Raw genomic sequence first — 21,826 nt, 5'->3', positions numbered from 1 at the left:
TTGCAAAATTTGCACACAAAAAAACGCACTGAAAAAAACCCAGCAATTTGATTTTGGTTGTATTTATCTGAGGTAGATTTTTTCTCGGTTTTGTATGGGGCCAATACTTTGCACTTATTGCCTTTCGTTGTACCTCCATCTTATTGTTTTTTAATGATGGAAAAAAATAACTATGAACTATTTAAATTAAGGGTTCATTGAAATAGAATTAAGGGCATTTCAATGATTTCATTTGTCTGGGTTTCATAAGATATAGGCCAACATACGCGCTATCAGATTGGTCGACAACCGGCCATATTAAACAACGAGCTTCAAAACACCATTAAAAATATTTGGATGGATAATTTTGATAATAGTTACACCTTTTCATATTTCAGATATTTGGATAAAAAAATTGGATATTATCAAGGCTATAATGGATATTTTTACATTTCAGATATATGGATATTTAAAAAATTTATTGGATATTATTAATGGCTAATTAGGGTATTTAAGGGGGTACACCCCTGTCCAATTTTCTATTTTTGCATTTTTCTCAAAAATCATAGCGCATTGGTGACAAGTAAGATATGTATATTATAGGGACAAGGACTACAACTACTGCACTGGAAATTTTATTTCAGCACAGAACAACAGTTGTGGAGTTACAGTCAAAAATGACGGAAAACCAGTATTTGATCAATAAATCAATATCTACTTGCCTTGAGTTGCTGAATTTTCAGTGCAGTATTTGCAGTCCTTGCCCCAATAACATACATATCTTACTTGTCACCAATGCGCTATAATTGTTGAGAAAAATGCAAAAATAGGCACAAAATTGGCCAGGGGTGTAGTACCCCCTTAAGATAATTTGGATAGTATTAAGGATATTATGGATATTTGAAATAATTTGGATATCAATATTTTTGCTAGGCCCTACCTAGGATAATATGGATATTTTGGATATTCTTATTTGGATATTCTTATTGTGGCAAATTTGGATATTATTGTGGCTAATTAGGATAATTTGGATATTTTTGGATATTTGAGATCATTTGGATATTCATGGGCCTAATTAGGATAATTTGGACATTTCAGATAATTTGGATATTTTAGATAATTTGGATATTGCTATGGCTAATTAGGATAATTTGGATATTTCAGATAATTTGGATATAGATAATTTGGATATTATATGGCTAATTAGGATATTTTGGATAGTATTTATAAAGATATGGATAGGCCTATTATAAATGTTTGAATAAATGCTAATAATATTTTGGCTACTTAGAATAATTTGGATATTTTAGATAATTTGGAAATTCATTGGCCTAATTAGGATAATTTGGATATTTCAGATAATTTGGATATTTTAGATAATTTGGATATGGCTAATTAGGATAATTTGGATAGTATTATGGATATTAATATTATGGCTACTTAGGATAATTCCCGGGGGATAATTAGGACATTTTAGATAAATTTGGATATTATTATGGCTAATTTGGATATTATTGTGGCTAATTAGGATAATTTGGATATTATTAAGGCTAATTAGGATAATTTAGATATTTTATATCAGTTGGATATATAGGCCTAATTAGGATAATTGGGATATTTCAAATAATCTGGATATTAATATTATGGCTACTTAAGGATAATTCGCGGGGGATAATTATGACATTTTAGATAAATTTTAGTTTGATATTATTATGGCTAATTTGGATATTATTGTAGCTAATTAGGATAATTTGGATATTTTGGATATTATTAAGGCTAATTAGGATAATTTAGATATTTTATATCAGTAGGATATTTATAGGCCTAATTAGGATAATTGGGATATTTCAGATAATTTGGATATTTTAGATAATTTGGATATTATTGCGGATAATTTGGATATTCAGATAAAAGATAGTATTAAGAATATTATGGATATTTTAAATAATCTGGATATTAATATTATGGCTACTTAGGATAATTTGGATATTTTTTGTACATCAACCAGATGATCACAACATTTGAGGCTAAACGAACAGTTTATAAAGTTGTCTAAAAATAGGCAATTCATTTTCGAAACTTTTTGACCTCATGGCCTCATGTGGGGGCACTACACTAAATCCTTCCGCATTTGGTGTAACCTTGTATAGTCCCGGTAAAAATAGCGCCTGGGCGAAATATATCAGCCTCTAGAGGGTACTGATTTTAAGTGAATCGTGCTTGTTTTTATGAAAAGAATAGAGTAGGACCTCAACATTAAAAATCTGTTCCAAAAATGTTTCAAATCGATTGTGAATTAGTGACAGGCTGTCGGAATAATATCAAGGCCGGAACTGGTAAAGAGGCGAAATTATCGGCTGAAATTCGTGAGGGCGCTGTTCAGGTGCCCGTAGCTCAAAAGTTCGACTGAAGGGACCCCAAAAATAAATTTTATTAAATTTCAGACTTTATACTTTTAGAAAATCCATACGACATTTTCTCAACTTTAGGCAAAAGGGTAGAAAAACGAATTTACTTTCTTGTGTTTTCACGTGTATTTCAATGGGACGATTATTTAGTGGTGTGCCCCCATGTGACGGGCGCACACCACTAAATAAACTCCCATTGAAATACGTGTAAATATACATGAAAGTAAGTTTGTTTTTCTACCCCATGTAAAACCATTTTTCATATTTTGGTAGCACCAATGTCTTAAATAAAGATTAAAATTTAATTTAAAATGGGTTGTTTGACACAAGTTGAGACTAACTTTTAAGCTACGGGGACCTGAACAGCGCCACCCTTATTTTCAGCTTGCACGAATGCCTCCTTACCATGTCCGTACGCGGATTAGTTATGGGAGCCAAACTTTTTGACCAGATCAAGATGCACCATTTTGTGATATTCTGAACATTTACCAATTGCATATCTTTTAATTTAAATATAATAAACAATCATGGCTACTCATCTTGCTCCCAAGGGACACCCACTTGTTTGCACTACCGACCTATGTTTACCGGGACTATCAAGGGTTACACCAAATGCGGAAGGATTTAGTGGTGTAACAAAATTCGTATAAATATAAATGACTGGTGACGTGAGTGGATTTAGAATGTCATATGTGTGATTTAGCGTTTTAGAATGCTCTAAATTTGTTTAAACTTTGTGTTTGTAAGTAGCTAAGTCATAACTATGAGATATGTATCATTTTGGGACGAAATGTTTTGAGGAGGAGTAGTGAAACGGGAAGCCAAATGCGATTTTCAGAATTTAAGCTTACCTCACAGTACTGATCTGCATGCATATGCATCATTGGTTTATACTAAAATGCAGAAAACCTTAGACAAGCGCGTATTGTAGGATACATCGCGTATATACTGCGTTGAACGCACTTGTCTCTGATTGGCTGCTAAGGCGATATATTGTTGCTGAGTGGAAATTTATGAATGAACTGTGCGCCGTACGCGTTGTTAGCGCCGAATTTGCAACATCTGACACGGTAGTCGCGCTCGTAAAAGGTTTGCTGCATTTTAGTATAGTGTGTACTGGCATAGCAAATGTTCATGTCAATATTTAGTGAAAGTACACGATACTTGCGTGTTCATAGTAGTTTGATTATTATTATGCATTTAAAGTAATAATTTCTGCATTTTTTGCTCATTTGAAGCAAGTTCAGAATATCGTATTGTTACTGTTAGAAATTTTGTAAATTTGAGATTGATGCAGAAAGTATTGCTTGTATTTTATTAGCAATATTATATGCATTTATAAGGAGATATAAAAGAATACTGTGATGATAAACATTATGAAGACTATTGCAGAAAGTTCTATGTACCGGGTCTATGTATGCACGTGTTAATGTTGTGTTATGAAATAATATAACAAATATATTAAATATAGAACAAATGAAGAAGCAAAATAACAATACATCATGACATTCTAATTAAAAGAAATTATATCAAGTTGATTTTGCCAAGTGTCATTCTTTTGTTCTTTTTTCACTCTTCCATCACACTTTGAAAGAATTCTAGCTCTTGAGACTACACTACCAATTAGTTTTAGAAGAAACGGTTTTTCTCCATCATTCGGTTGCAGGAAGATCCAGGGGATGCTCAGTCCTGTTACAATAGTGCCAATGTCATGATACCCTCTAGGAAGCCCAAATAATAATTAATAGATGGCATGAACACTATTTGAATTTGTACTTGATTGCTTTTACAGAAAAGCAATTCTCACGCATGCTCAGTGTTTAATTACTTTCATTTTCAGAGCATCAGGCCGATCAAGTGATACAAATCACTGAGGCAAAAGCGATGTTGAAGAAATCTCAACTCCCTGGTGATGTCACTTGAAATGTGAATGCATCAACCAATCTATTCCTATTATCAACTGGATCTATTATTTTGCTAATTGATTTACTTTTCTCGATCATTAACTTTCAGAAATGAATTAATTCAAAGCAATAATATTTGACAGCAAATGGATGTCCTAAAAATGTTTTTTGTGGCCTTTTGAATATTTCAATTGTCATCTGCAATCACAATCGCTGTGATAAGTATAAGTGCAAAAGTGAAGAGCAATGTATCCCTGGCAGTAATAATTATGTGAACATTTTAAAACAAACTTGGTTGTTCGTCCTGCGAATAAATTTTTTGTTAGTCAGACATACAGTTTGTTTTAACTCAGCTTTTTATATTTTCCCCCTCCTCCACATATCCAGGTGCTTGTTCCACTGCTTTCTAACCCAAGGAATCATGAACAGTGGCCCACAGTTGTATCCCATGATGTTCTAAGGCATGTTCATCATCTAAAGAGCAATGTCTACGTTGTTGCTGGTCAAGTCAAAGGCAAGACTCTTCTTCCATTACCAGTTGGATCAGAAAGATGTGCAGAAAATGGAGCGTCAGTGGAGGGAAAGTAGGTGTTCTTTTTTGTTCAGCTCATAATATGCTAGACTCATATAACATTATGATGTACAAACAAATTCAGGGTCAATTTAGCCACATACTGAAATTTAGCCACTGGCCCTGGCCAGTAGTTTTCTCGTCAGGCCAGGAGATTTTCCTCCTGGATGGCCCGGTGCTTCAGTTGGGATTTTGGCATAATTATGAATTTATAACATGTTACAATAAACACAATGAAGTAGAATCTGGGCCAGTGGATTTGCCCTAGGGCCAGCCCACAACCTTCCTAGCTGGCCTGTGATTTTTGCTATGTATGTCTACTAGATGCTACTTTAGGGAGTGAGTTGGGAATTCATTGACCCATACAAAAAACAAATAATTTTCACCTATGAGTTGAATAAAGTTCAGGAGTTTTTTTTTGTTTTTTTTTTTAGAGGAAAAAGTAGTGAAGGTTGCTGATTAATATTTTGGCTTTGTAAAACTAGACAAAAACAAACATGCAATTATGCACCCTGAATGTTTTTCTAGCGCTGCAGAACTTCAGGTGTGGATGTCAGAACCTGGACTGAAGTCATGCCTGCAGGACTAACATGTACATCTACCGTAAACGTGTGCCTAATGGCGCTATGGACTCCCTTGACATAACTGGAATTTTAGACATATTAACTAAAAGTGCCCTCCCATAAAAATCCCACCAGCAAATAAGGGCAGGTACCCATAATTCTTGCTGGTATTTTTAGCAGAGGGAGTTCTCTTATTTGTACAAGAAATTTACCCCAAGGCAAAGGAGACGTTTACAGTATGTAATGTACCCAAACATAATAATTGAACTTGGTGTACGTCCATCTTATTTCCTGCAGGGATGATTCCTATGATCGCAGCCTTGTGCACGCCATTGAGTCGGTTATCATCGATTGGACGCATCAGATCCGAGATGTACTCAAAAGAGACTCCGCCCAACCCTTGTTAGAAGGGTTGAACCCAGGACCTGCTGTGGAGATCCAGTTCTGGAAGGCTAAGAGTGAAAATCTGGACTGCATCTTCCAGCAGCTGAGGGATCCAAAAGTACGGAAGATGAGGGAGCTTCTGGAAAGAACAGAAAGCAGCTATTTGCCATCTTTCAAGAACATTGAAAGAGATGTGGAAGCTGGTGAGTGTTGAATAGCAGAATTAATAATTTTCCTAATCTTAACTTAATGTTGTATAGAATGGTAGCAGGTTGTAGTATGGATGTACTTGGGACCACATCACTAATACATTCCCCATGTGGGTACAATGTATGCTGTTCTGTAATGTGGCAGCTATTCAAATGCAAATACAATTTCAACATACTTGATTGCTTTCACATCGTCTGCTTTTATTTAGTGGTGTGAATTCAATTGCAGTTTGAAGAAATTTTACTTATCACATATTTGTAATATACATGCTGTATCATCGCTTTCACATCGTCTGCTTTTATTTAGTGGTGTGAATTCAATTGCAGTTTGAAGAAATTTTACTTATCACATATTTGTAATATACATGCTGTATCATCGCTTTCACATCATGTGCTTTTATTTAGTGGTGTGAATTCAATTGCAGTTTGAAGAAATTTTACTTATCACATATTTGTAATATACATGCTGCATCAAAATGATTGGTACCCATTAGTTTTGATATTGAAAAGCCTACTTCCAAATGTGACTTTGGTTCCTTTTCAAATGATGAGAATTTGCATGTTTGAAGACCTTTTATAATGTTAATCTACAAATTTGTTGCATTTCAGTGAGACGGTCTTGTCCATATAAATCGTTGGAAACTGATGGGTACCAATTATTTGATATAGCTTGTATTTCTAGTGTGTATTGCCTATGATTCTGAATGCAAGATATAGAATCTTGAATCCCAGTTGTTACAATCTACATAAACCTCTGCAAAGGACTAATATATGCACCGGAGAAAAACACGATTTGGGAAGCCAAAAAACGCACCACTGTTTTCCAAAAAAACATGAAAATCACATTTTCCCCCCCAAAAAATGCAAAATTATTGGGATATATTGAACTAACATGCATTGCTAGTTGTTCAATAGAAGCAAAAGTATTTAAAATGTACAACTTTATCCAGCTTTGAATAAAAACCTCAGAACTTTTAGGTTTTTTTTTTAAAATAGCAGTTTTTCTCTGGTTCCAACCTTGAATAACAATAAAGTTAGGGTCTATAACTTAAAAGAAAAATTTAAAAAATAAAAAAATAAAAAATAAATTTAAAAAAAACCCACCCAATTGCACCCCAGAAACGCAGCGAATATTGTGATCGCGTTTTCCATTGGATTATAAAGGTCCTCAAAGAGTTCACAGGTCTTTCCTGAAAATTTCCCAGTGTACTAAAATCACCTAAAAATATTACCTTTTTATCTGCATAATAGCACTGACTGAAGCCCAGGACATCAACATCCATCTGGCACCTCTACAGCGTTTCATAGATGAGCTGGAGCAATTGGATTTCCCTGATTTGGGTAAATACTTGCCTACCATCATGCATGTCATCTGTCTGATCTGGAGTAATTCTGAGTACTACAATACTCCGCCAAGAATCATTGTGCTACTTCAAGAAATCTGCAATCATATGATTGAACTGGTAAGTTATGTGCCCAATATACAATATATGTGTAGTGATATCCTTTCAAAATCATCACCACTAACAAAATGCATTACTTTTACATTCATAAAGTTCACAAGGTGAAAATTTTCCTGTACATATATTGGAATGTATCACAGTTCTGGTCAGCAATTTAAAAAGATATGTTTTGTTTTGACATGGTACCCGTCAGTCTGCAGTCAACTGGTATCATAATTAATATTGTTCTGGTATGCACTTGTGAATACGACTATGCATGGCACTAAGGGTGTGAGTGAGTCCCGGGAATTCGAGTCCCGCCCGAGAATCCTGTTACCCGGGCAGGAAATTCCCAGCCCGGTACCCGAAATGTAAAAAAAAAAAGTTTTTTTTTAAAGTTTTTTTTGGTATTGTAGTGTCTCTGGACCTAGACCTAAATGCTAGGATCATTCATGGTTGACCTAAAAATTTTTTGCACGATGTTTGTGTTTTTATTAAGGAAATTGATATTTTGTGATAAATGGGGGACTTTTTACGTCCTGGAACCCTAAACCAGGCGTCCTCTACCCATCCAAAAAATAATAAATAAAAAAATTTTTCTTTTTTTTTTAGGTCAACCATGAATGATCCTAGCGTTTAGGTCTAGGTCCAGGGACACTAAAAACTGGGGAAAAATAACTTCTTTTTTTTTGCAATTTTTTTTTTTTTTTTCCAATTTCGGATACCCGGTTACCCGCCCGAAAAATGCGCCGGGTACCCGGGCACAAAATTACCCGAAAATCACACCCCTACATGGCACATAGAAAACCTGATGTATGTGCAAAAGGTCGTAGACTAAATCCATCAGTCATCTACACTACACATGTATTTGTATGCTTCATAGTGACAACTGAATAGACCTTTTCATACTGAGTAATTCCGATAAAACCCGAAGCATGAAATAATTTCCCTAGTCTGTCGCGCGCGCATAAAAGTACCTCTTCAGCATCATGTACAGTGTGAAGTTCCAATGTGTAACAGGCATCATAACTACGATGAACTTTCGATTGTCAATTTAGGGACGAGAGACGTACTTTTGCCAATGATACTCAACGTGCAATTGTAGCGTTGTGTAAGAGACTGACTATGGAAGAGGTGATGCACGTAAACAAACACGTTCTGGAAAACAAATTAACTGATGAAAAATTACGGACATTATCCATTTCTTTCCATTAGTATCTTATTGTGAAAAACCAAGTAGCTGAGGTGTTAGCTCAATATGCTAGGAAAATATTTCTGGGCGATGACCCATGTTCAAATTGGCTTAATAAGCTGTATTTTTGCGCAAAAGGGTGTCGTAATTCATGACATTTCTTGTCTGCCAGTTTGGGTACAATTTGACCCCTAGCTTACTAAATAAATATCGCGGTTTTCTGATCTTGATATGAAAAGGTCTATAACTTTACAGTTCATGTTGTGGCGGACTCAAGAAAATATTTTTTTTGCGACTTTGGTTATGCGCCATAGCGCAACTGACTAGCGGCGCCTGTGTACCACGTTGTTTGTACCGCACCGCATGCAGTGACAAGATCACGCTCTTTAGTTCTAAAAACAATAAACTTGGTCTTTGACACAACTGTACAGTCTTAGTGAAAGTTTTTTCCATGTAGTTTTCTCAGTCAATCCAAAAGGTTGACGAATGAGGGCAGTACTCTAAAATGGTCAGCTGGTCGAAAAAGATGTCATACACGCACATATTGCATAATGCACTGCGAATAACTCTTAACAAAATATGTTTAGTGAATGCATACATTTGTACATACATGTTGATATGATAAGCCCATCTATTTTGTCATTAAAAACTTTTCCAGTGTACCACCTTCCTGGAACCAGGAGAGATCTTCAAACTTGAGCCAGAGGAATCCCTGGAGAAAGCCCACAGTGCTATCACTGTCCTACATGCATTCAAAGATATCCACCATGAGCACAGGAATAAACTCAAAGATTACTTCAAAGACGGCAAGAAACCACTGGAATGGGAGTTTGCATCACCGCTGGTGTTTGCTCGATTGGATAAATACACAGAGAGACTGGAAACTCTAGAGGTAGTGTATTGTTTTCCTTCCATTAACCGCTCAGGGTGCTTACAAAGTCATTATGGGTGAATGCTTATTTTTTGTATTGTTTACATAATTACATACGTAACAAATGGCTCAAAATATGGATTTTATATGTAGATGGTTCCATGTTTGATACACGTGTATCCTGCACAATAATGATAGTGGATCATGTGTAGCTGGATCCTGCACCTAATGATAGAGGATAATGTGAAGTCAAGTAATTGGGTGGCAGCATATTGGGGGCATGGGTGTTTAATGGAATGAATATAGCCGTTTGACTTGGTATCTTAGTTGAGTATTTTTTCATTGACAAAATCAAATTGTTTTAATAAGTAATGTTTTAATCATGATAACATACCCTTTTCATAATGCTTCTTAGACAATTTGTAAATATTTTGTTGTTAAAAAGTTCTAAAAAAAGTGTAAAATGGAGCACATTTGCTTGAGCACTAATGATTAACTTATATGTAGGTAATTCAAATGTGTTCATTCAAAGTATCGCTATGTTAACATTTGTTAGGCTATTGACGCATATGAGGTCCATGTATATCAAAATAATTATGGCACAACATATAATTTGGAATAGGACCTAAATGCTATATATTTACCATTGGCAGGTATTATGAATATGATTTAATCTGGTGGTATTTCTTTGTTTTTGTTTTAGAAATTATTTGAGACCACAGTGGAATTCAGCAAGCTAGAGAAGACCGAGATGGGCAGCATGAAAGGCAAAATGTTGAGTACTCAGGTAGAGAAGATCCACCAGGAGTTCCTGGATACAGTCAAAGTGTTTTCAGAGAGAACATACAACGCACTGGATCCACAATGTCAGGTATTTATAACAGAAGGAAAACAGTGGTAGTCTGTGATGCACTGTAGTACTTGTAACACACTTACCAATATTGGTTAAGAAAATGAATTAATAATATTGGTGCATACGCCAACATGGACCTCATGTTATTTTAATACATTGACATAAGCCAAATTTTCCCAAGAGCAAACAGATCTAATGTGCAAGCAATCAAATTATAGTAATATAAAGCCTTAAAATGTACAAAGAATGAAGAATGTCAAAATCAATCAATTCTCCAGAGTCCAGCGTAAAGTTGCGAAGTATTCACATGTCTGTACAATAAGAAATGAGGTCTATAGAAATGTGACCCAGTGTATTTATATGAATCATATTCCTATACCATTTTCACCCTGATGTGGCATTGGCGTCAGTAGGGGTGTTTTTTTCGGTAATTTTGTGCCTGGGTACCGGTGCGTTTTTCGAAGCGGGTAACCGGTACCCAAATTGCAAAAAAAAAAAAATTAAAAACATTAAAAAGTTATTTTTTTCCGGTTTTGTAGTGTCCCCGGACCTAGACCTAAATGCTAGGATCATTCATGGTTGACCTAAAAAAGAATTAAAAAAATTTGCACAATGTTTTGTGTTTTAATAAGAAAATGGATATTTTGTATTCATGTGATTGAAGTTAAGCCTTTACTCATCTGATGGGTAGAGGACGCAAATCATAAGTTGATGAATACTCTATTAAGGATATCAAAATGCATTGAATTTAAATGCATTTTGATATCATTAATAGAGTATGGCATGAATACAAAATATCAATTTTCTTATTAAAAACACAAAACATCGTGCAAATTAAAAAAAAAAAAAATTTTTAGGTCAACCATGAATGATCATAGCATTTAGATCTAGGTCCAGATACAACAAAACAAACTTTTTTAAAATTTGGTACCCGGGCAGGGAATTTCCTGCCGGGTAACAGGATTCTCGGTGGGACTCACTCACACCCTTAGGCGTCAGTGTGCACTTCATTTAGTGCAGTTTAACATTCGCTCAAAGCGCTGGTGTATGCATACACCCACTTAAAGATGCATGTGCGAAACAGCTGCCTTAAAGCTTGACGTCACTGCCATATCCGAGTGAAAATTGGTATAGCTGATTTGTAGTATGGTTCATTTACTAAGAAACCAATGGTGCACAAGAATATAATTTTGTTACGACATGTTTTTCTTGTTCTCAGGAATTTGCTGATGATTACGACCATTTTGAGAAGCAGGTATTTGATCTAGACCGAAGATTGGGCTCCATTCTGTGCCAAGGATTTGATGATTGCGCTGGCTTGGAAAGTGTCTTCAAGGTAGGAATAGGAGTGAAGCTATAGAATGTGATAAACATGCATTATGCAGCTGTGTAGGCTGTTGTAATGTGTATAATAGTGTAAAGACAGAAGTGCGTTGGCTGATTGAATGATATCGTGAAATGCTGGCACCACATTTGCTGAACAAGCAGCAAAGCATTGTGTGACTTTATGATAATCAGGGTATAACACGTCGGAAAGTGCCGTATTTTTCTAGCAGTATGTGTATATAGACGATGTCCAATTAAGATTGGGAAGAGTGATTATCATCTTATTATTTCAATTTTAAGTGTAACCCTTGGATACAGCCATTTAGCTTGCTGGAGTACATCTTGTTCAAATCCTACCAAAGCACCTGATATATGTGCATGTTAATAGTACGTACATGATATTATAAAATGCCAAATCTTGTTTACAAATTAAACATACTACTACCTTTCCAGGACGTAATATTGTGCACAAGGTCTGATGCATACACTTGATGTTGTACGTGTATTGCACGTATGTGAGGCCTATAGTTTTCAAATTCAAGTTGAATACTATTATAGACTATATCTAAGCCCCGGCAAAAAACGCAATCTCGGTTTTCTCGCCGCAATTCTCGCTATTGAGTAATTATCTCGCTTTTACAAACAATAAAACAAGGTGTTTAAGGCCGTAAAAACTTCCCAAAATCATTGAGTTCCATGCCGTGTTGACAATTCATGTCATCATGTGTAGTTTCAGTTCTTAATTGGTCTCTAAAATGTCATGTCAAGGTAATTGAATACTAAGTTGTAGTAGTTTATAGTTAAATTTATTAAACTGAGAAAGGATTTATTGTGTAAACAACATATTGAGGTGGAAATACTTGAACTTCTGTTTACGTTTTCATCCTTCGATCGTGAATTGGCACATGTTTACATACATTGGATGGCTTGGACTTCCAGAGGGCAGTATTTTGTTTTTAATATTCAGGTATTTTTCAGTTTTTTGGAGGCGATTTTAGATAAAATCTCGGTTTTTAAAGCAAATTTGGGGTAAATCTCGCTTTTATTTTTTTATATCTCGTTTTTTGCCTTTAAAAATTGCGTTTTTTGCCGGGGCCTAACTATATCTCAAAATCAATATTCCCGACATCCGACTCATTTTGCTTGATCACATCACATATTACTTTACTTTTTTTTTAAAAATAGTAAAGTAGAATTATTAATATCAAACAGGGTTTGTATTTTTAGACACCATGCAGTTTTCATGTTAGTATGTTTGTGAACATAAGCGTAGATTCTGGGGGTGGGGTGGAGGGGAGATAAATCCCCCTAATATTTTGCCAGGGGGGATGGTCCATACAATCTTCACCCCCCAATGTTTGATGCCTGGGTTTCTGCCCAACCTCATATTTGTCCATTTTAGCCCCAAAAGTACAAATCAATTTTTTAGCTTCAAAATAGCAAAAAAATTCGAGCGCTTCACACACATTTGTACCATAACCTTATCCTGTCACTAAAAGTGCTGGATTCACTATACTTCAAGAATTTTTTCTCAACCCCATCCCTGCCAATGTCAAAAGGAAATCTACGCCACTGTTTGTGAAGAAACCAGAAGCCAAGTGAAATGTTCCACAGTCTTGTGTTGTTAAAATTCTCTTCATTTGTGTTTTGATAATTCAGGCTTCGAAATAAGAAAAAAATTGAAGGAGTCTTTTGGGCCCCTGCCTCTGAAACTCTGGGGGTCTACACTTATTTTAAGGGTCTGAAAATAACATAACACTTTTTCCTGGTTTTAATTACAAAATGTTTTATTGTTTAGAACATGTTACAAAATGTAAACAACTTCACCAGTTCATGTTAACAATTATTACACACTAGATTAAAGTGAAAGGTGTCTTTTTGTTTTTTTGCCAAAATATTAAAGTATGGAACAACAAAAGTAGAACATAATCCACTGTGTCTGCTCAAATCTTTGTGGGTCCTAGGGACCCTTCCCTTATGATAGGAATGTTGAGGGTCTTTACTTACTTTTGAGGGTATTTGAAGCAAGGACCCTTCTTATTTCGAATCCTGTTCTAATTTCATATTTTTTCTTCACCAGATGCTTGACTGCTATGGTCCAATGCTAGACCGTCCAGTCATCAAGGATGATTTTGAAGACAAATATCCACAGCTTCTAGTCATGTACGGTGGTGATTTGGACAGTGCTAAGGATATCTATGATTCTCAGATGGCTTCTATAGAATCTTCAAGTGGCCTACCACCACTCAACAAAAATATGCCAGAGATTGCAGGGGCACTTAAATGGTCCCATCAGCTGAGAGCTCGTATCGAGCATCCAATGTCATGCTTCAAGCACTTAGAACATCCGTAAGTATATATGTCATGTAGAGTATGTTTTGATGACAGTATTTATAATTCACCAAAATTGCCAGTGAAGCATACATGACATTAAGCTTACAAATTGTGAGTAAAACCCTCTTCCTTCATCAGCCATTCATGCCTTTTGTATACAATTTGCGCAATGTTTATTCAGTGCGGTTGTAATAAAGATTAATAACTTTAAAAAATAGAAAATAAAAAAAAAAGGATGCATTACTGCTGTTGCTGTCACAACTCTAAAGCAGTATTATGCTAATATTCCATTATTATGCTAATATCATAACAACTTGATAGTTATGTGCTTACTGTCAAGCGCTTTTAAATCATGCAAACATGAATTGCCCCATCCACAAAATGTAAAGGGTATTGAGCAAATCACCGATATGAACAAGTAAACCTGCAAATTTGTGTCTCAAACCCCTTAGCTCAGTTGGTAAAATACCGGACAAAATCATGTTTTCAAAAGCACTCGATAGTAAGCACATATGCTAACTATCGATATTTTACGGTATTCCATTAGTAATAATACTGTGCTAATATGCCATAATGTGGGTGTGCAAGTATGGAGAGGGCGAGTTAGCGCAGCGGTAGTTCCCTCGCTTTGCACCACTGAGGACCCGGGTTCAAGCCCCGGCGCGGTCCAAGGACTCATGTGCACTTGGTTTATCCCGATTCCATGCTCGCTCTTGCAGGTTTTCTCCGGGATCTCCGGTTTCCTCCTGTATCGCAAAAATCGGTGATTAGTTGTTTGGTTATCAAAAACTTCCTTCACCCAATGGAATTTGGGGAGCTGCACTGATAATTGGTGGATGTTACAATCTAAATGCGGATAGGTGTGCGCCGTTCGGCAGCAACCTAGTTGATGCGATCTGATTGTGATGATTCACCATTGCAGCGAAATTACAGCGCTTTGAGTCCTCTAAGATCTGGAGAAAGGCGCTTTATAAATCCAAAATTTATTTTATTTTATATATTTTATAGAAGTGGTGTCCTGATACACTGATTGAAGTAGGCTAAAATAGCAACATATTGGTGATCAAGAAAATTCCTAGCAGGGCACAGCTATCAGCAGTCAGCACATGCACAAGGGCTGTGATACACTAAAACATTCACCTTACTTATAACAATGTGTGTGCATCATTTGATAAGTTATAAACATTCTTTAGAATAACTTTCTTCTTCTTTATACTACATGTACTTGTGTGATGCATATAGTAAGGAAACCTATCAACAATAAATTGACCATACCATAATCATCTAATTGTTCAATTAAGGCTTCTACCATCTCATTTAGTAACATGACTTGTCGTTTCACCATTGCATGATACCTTATCTCTCCTGTCACTTTTTACATCCCATGCTCATATTTTTGCAATCGCCATCATCATCGTATCTTGCCAATGATGCTTTTCTTACTACATAGAACTGGAGTCAAGAGGTAACAGCTTTTTTCTGACTTTTAATGTGATGGGAACAAACTATATATTGATTGAATTTCTTTGGGAATATTAAGTATAGAATAACCTTAGCATCCTCTCCTAGTCCTATCCATGACGGTAACTCTAACCATGATCATAACCTTGACAAACGTTGATCTTTGACCCTAAAACACAGGATACAAACAGTATTCCATCACAGATACTGATTTTCTTAGAACAAGAATCTTTTCAAGCATATAGTTTGTTCCTAAAACATTGAAGATAACACACCTTCTTTTTATTGCAGTTTGACTTGTGTACTGTCACTGGGCGGGAAAAATCCCCTATGTGCTTTTGGCCCCTGCACATGTTTAAAACAAAACTACCAACAGGTTACATAGGAGGTTTTGCTTTAAACATGTTCAGGGACAAATGACACATAGGAGGTTTTCCTGCCCAACGACGATACATTTTTTGAGTGGATTTCTGTTGAACTAACCATTTCCCAGATTTATTTGACTCAAGTTGTATTTATTGGAGAATGGGGGTATATTTAGGAGGGGTTTGACACATCTAGAACATGTTTTCAATGTCTTTGAATGCCTGTTTGTTTGTGTGTTTGTTTGTTTGTTGGTTTGTTTGTTTTCATTAAGGGATAGGCTATATGATTTAAAAGTACTACATGTATTGCAAATCGCAAAATACAATGAATTTATTCTTGTTATTGATGTAAAACAGTTTCTTACAATATTAATTTCATCTGTAATTATAGAAAATGGACCATACATTTTAAGTGATTTCATTGGTTTTATGTTGTGTTGGGGTGGGGGTGTGTGTGTGTGGGGGGGGGGGGTGTATGCTTGTTTTTTAACACTGTCAAATGAAGACATGCATATGACAAATCTCCAAGTAACAGTGGCCAAAAGCCACATTCAGATTTTTGCATTTTTATATTGATGTGTTTGGGGCGGCATGTTTTTCAATGTTTAAGAATTGTAACGTTTTGTAAGACTTACGGAATGGATTGAGCTGACATGGGTGAGAAGGAGTAACATTGGATATTTCCCTCTTACAGGCAAATTTATAATAATGCCATCGATAAATGCTTAATAATAGACAATGGACTATAGCTGTTGAAAAAGTTTTATTAAACTAAGAAATAAATTCACAAATGATGGTCTTAGTAACACAATTTAACTCATTGAATCCCCATTTGCCTGGTTACTATATATATAATATAATCCCCATTAGCCTGGTTTCTATATATAATATAATCCCCATTAGCCTGGTTTCTATATATAGTATAATCCCCATTAACCTGGTTACTGTATATAATATAATCCCCATTAGCCTGGTTACTGTATACAATATAATCCCCATTAGCTGGGTTACTGTATACAATATAATCCCCATTAGCCTGGTTACTGTATATAATATAGGGCCAAATGTAGGACAGTGTATTTAATTCGGTAATTTTTGATGTGTAATAAACTCAATGTCTAGCTAAGACATTGCCAGTAACACACATACACTGCCAGCTCCTTTTGTGTATCAACTGGGGGTATCAGGGAACAATGTTTCTATATTGGGACCTTGTCTCCCTAATGGTAATGTCATTAGTTATTGCACTGAAGTGATGATAATATGTGATTTGATTAATGGTATTTTGTTGTTTGGTGAATTCACAGGGTGCTCCAAACAGAAGATGCAAAGGGTGTATTTGCCAAGTATGAAGAAATGATGGAACTGTTATCAAAGTAAGTGCATACCCTGGTACTCACTTAGTAGCGCTTAGTGTTTGGTGACCATATATCATGCATGTAGTGGGGATATAACTTGAGGGGAGGTCTCTTGTTTCATGTAGGTAGAGATAGCGGAACTGCATTTTACAAACTCAATGAGCACATCCCATTTCCAAAAAAAATCCTTGGAACAAGAGTGTCTATGGAGAACGGCAAAGGCAAAATCATGTCAATTCCCTATTTCTCATTTTGAAAGAAATTAATCTCTTGATATAATACTGTAGGCCTATAGGTTAGCAATGTTACTATTTTAAACTGACTTTGCGATTTGGTAGTTCACAGCATCTTGCGAAAGGTAATGCATGCATTGACTGTAATATCCTTTCAATTCCATGATATGTAAACAAGCCATCTATGTGAAAGACAATAAATAAAGCCATTCAAGCAGTACTTAAACATTACGAGATTTATTTATCACTTTTTCTGTTTTTAACCTGTTTGTCATATAATAGGTATGAAGAGAATGTATACAAGGATTGGATAGCCACGGTAGATGAAACTTGCGCAACAACGTTCATTTTCCCCCTAATCATAAGAAATCAAGAAACCAACCTCATTGCTGTCAACTTTGACCCCAAGGTAAAGGGTTATTATTATTTTATCAATGGGGCCTATGCACTGCTGGACTTATTGCAAAGTACCGTAAAAACTTGATAGTTAACATATGTGCTTATACTATCGAGCGCTTTTAAAACATGCAAACATGAAGAGCCCTATCCACAAAAGTGTAAAGGGTTTTGAGCAAATCATCGATACACACAGTTATATAGGAACAAGTAAACCTGCAAATGTGTGTGTCAACCCCATTAGCTCAGTTGGTAATGCACCGGACTTTGATACAATTTCATGTTTTCAAAAGCGCTCGATATTAAGCACATATGCTAACTATCGAGTTTTTACGGTATTTATATGTTTCAGCAGGGATTCTTTTCAATGCTCCAGGTGAAGCCAGATGGACAGGCAATGATGTAAATCTTCTAGAAATTTTTGGAATTCCGCAAATGGGGCAATTAAAAAACATTATTTACGGAATTGGATGATGGTATTTCAGGATAAAAAGTGCAACAAATTGTTTGGGTTTTTTTTTGGGGGGGCAGGGGTGACATGGCTTTATTCCCTACCATGGTCTATTCCCCTGACAAGCCCTCATATATTTTCAATGTTGGATGTAAGTGCTCGGCCACTTGGCAAAGTGCCAGATTGATTTTTAGGAATTGGTTACCCATTCAGGGGTGTGTGAGTTAAGATTAAAATCTGAATTCAGATTTTTTGATCTTGCTTTTTATCTCTTTTTCTGCACATCCTCTGTACAAAAGTAAGGGAGCTTTCCAAATTTCAGACTTTTTCAGAATTTTTCAGATTTTTTTATCTGTGGTCACTCACACCCCTGCCATTTACATCCCTGGATAGGAATGATGTGCGCATATGGATATGCTTTATGTGGACGATCCTTCTTACTTGAATTTGTTGAAATCCTGTATTTTGGTAATGTGGTAGGGTAGATTATTAAACAAGTCTACTACTGTTTGGGCCAGAGAGAATACTTGAAGCAGTCTTGTTGGTAGCTACATCTAGGTAATAGTACCTGGAAAGGTCTTGGAGCAGCATAAGAAGGTAGTCTGAGGTATCTATGAAATTATTATAACCTGATCTACTGGACTTAAGTTTTTGTGAGTGGCAATATTTCACATCCTATCTCGGATGCATCATCAGGCCAACTGATGTTAAAGCGGCAAAAGTTTGTTGACCTGTGAAGAGGATGTTACGTCACACGTCGAAGATGAGCCCAACCTCTGAGGGAGACTCGTGATCGCTGAACAATAGGCCCCTGCCAAGTTGTGTCAGTAGCCCGCCTCCCTTATTAAGTGAAGGCTCCTCCCGTTTAACATAAATCGCTTCCTTGACTCCTCTCTCAAACCATCTGCTTTCGCAATCTAATATCTTGACGTCCTTGTTGTCAAATGAATGATTATAATAATTTCATAGTTATTTATACCTGGATGAATGATAATCTTCATAATCGTAGTCTGAGGTATAGTTAGAGAGTAAATTATAGAGACAGTTTACTGCCATTTTAAACATAAACTAGGAATTTAGATGGATGATATTCCCACAATCTCTTGGCAGCATCATGTTGGTTGACACACATGCATGCACACACAGTCCATTTTGGCTTTTGTTTCTTTTTATTTCGTTAAATAGCTTTTTTGATTCTTTAAAGCAACAAGGTGTTATCACACAAATTACTTTAAAAGGTCTTGTTGAATTCTAACATATGTTATTATTGTTATTGTTGCTTTTGCCAGTTGGTAGCTGTGCTTCGTGAAGTCAAATATCTGTTGATCCGAGGCAATGAATCCATACCTGAAAGTGCCAACACACTCTACACCAAACATGAAACCCTCTGAAAATATGTTGCCAACCTCGACCTCACAGTAGCGTGGTATAATAAGATCCATGAGACCGTCCTCGAGGTGGAATTCCCCCTCATAGATGGCCAATTAGCGAACATAGATAGAAACCTGGAAAGGGCCGAAAAAGATCTCAACTGGAACGGCGACGGCGTGTGGGAGTACATTCAACAGATACGGGATCAGGTGCGAGATTTGGAGAAGAGGGTCCAGCAGGCTAAAGATAATGTGGATATGATTAAGAAGATCATGGAGACATGGGCCAAGAAGTCTTTGTTTGACAGGAAGGAGATGAAGGAGCAAGCCCTTCTTGGACTGGATGATAGGGAGGAAAGATTGGCAAAGAGGTACAAGGAGATCCAAGAGTCTGGAGAGAAGATACATGGTCTTGTTAAGGTAAGATATCGAATAAACCTATCTTGGTGAAAACTAGACTAAATCTATATCTAATTGTGAGCTATTTTCATAATAATATTAAATTTTATGTAGGTAAGATATTGAACAAACCTATTTTTGTGAAAATTAGACTGAGTCTATAACTAATCGTGAAATATTTTCAGAGCAATATTAATCATTTGAATGGGATTTTGTTCCAAATGATTTTGATTCTGATGATTTGTATACTGTGCTCAAAATGTATCCAAATACTTACACAACAATATCTTAAAGACACTCAACCCAAAGTACCAAATAAAGTTATCATTAGATAGTTAATTTTGTTCTGTGTATTTTGATATCTCATTTGGCATGATTCAACTTTATTTCCCCCCTCCCCCAAGTTATACCAAATTGAATGAAAAAAGAGAGCATTTTAAAAGTGACAAATTTTGGGTATTTCCTCCTTCAGGGTCATTCCTACCGGCTATTCTAACTTGCTCATAGCATGACAGATCAACACTCACTCGCCGTGTTCATAATTTAAATTAGCTATGCACGCTTTGTTGGCACCCTCCATCCACATATTAGTATGCTATGGACTCCCACACTATGCCAAGTTTGTGTTATATATGCTATGTTATGTTGGCGCCAATATTTTTCAATTGCCATACCAAATTGTGGGGATTTTTGCAGGGATGGTTAAACGGTAAATGTTCACTGATAGACCCCTGGTAAAACCATTTTTCATGTTGATACACATTTTACAGGAAAACATGCAGTTGTTTAAAGCAGGCGCTGCAATGGACACATGGAAAGCCTATGTAGATTACCTAGATGATATGGTGGTAGATGGCTTCTTCAATTGCATCCACTGTAGTCTTAACTACCTGCTGGAGAACTCTGATGTCAAGACGTGTAAATCTCCACTATTTGAAGCCAAGATGGAATTACAGGTAGGAAAGAAATGAGAACACAACATTTTTAGGTTCGTTAAAGGGAAAGACGGTCTTCCATAGTCACATGGCTTAGGTATACAGAGAATATTCCTAAACCATGTCGCTTGGTGGGTGATTTGAAGTGACCTCCACTTGAGATGATATTTATTCCTAGCTATTATGTAAAAAGAGACACATGTAGCAGCTGACAAGTGCATTATTTTGATATGGATGTACACATAAATTTTGTGAAAATTACACACCACAAAAATAATGGTCAAGTTGCAAAAATGTTGTGTTGTGAAAATATCGTGCTTTACAATTTGCAATTGGTTTCCTTTGCAATTGGTTTCCTAATAGCCACCAACATGCTTAATTTGCTAGAGGGTAAATAATGATAACAAACACTTTAAATTTATTTATTATTTTCTGCTTCAGCTTCCAGATATGGTGTTTGTGCCATCATTGGATTATGGAGTCTCTGATGGTTTCTATGATTTACTCGAGATGCTTGTTAGCGACATCTACAAAATGGCGTCGTTGGTGAAGAGACTGGCAGAACACAATGGCATGGAACATTATCAGGTAGAATTCTTGTTCTAGACACGACTTTGAAATAAAACTTTTAAAAAGTTTCATTATTTCTCATTCTTAAGGGAGCTGACTCGGATGCTACACCCTTGCAGGAAAATTGCTCCTGTGTCAACTTAATCATATAAAGAAAAGTATTTTGCCCATTTATATTAAGAGTCGTGTTGGAATTGTAACACATTCTTAATTTTGCCAGTTTTTGATTTTTTTTTAGCCCACAAGGAAGGT

General features: G+C 36.0%; 1 pseudogene; it reads left to right on the top strand.

Moving 5' to 3' along the window:
* Window positions 1–21,826, top strand: part of LOC140150763 (dynein beta chain, ciliary-like) — a 92,202-nt pseudogene that overhangs the window by 655 nt on the left and 69,721 nt on the right.

This window comes from Amphiura filiformis, chromosome 4, assembly GCF_039555335.1.
Source record: "Amphiura filiformis chromosome 4, Afil_fr2py, whole genome shotgun sequence".
Lineage (NCBI taxonomy): Eukaryota > Metazoa > Echinodermata > Ophiuroidea > Amphilepidida > Amphiuridae > Amphiura > Amphiura filiformis.
This window is presented reverse-complemented; position numbering and strand designations above follow the sequence as displayed.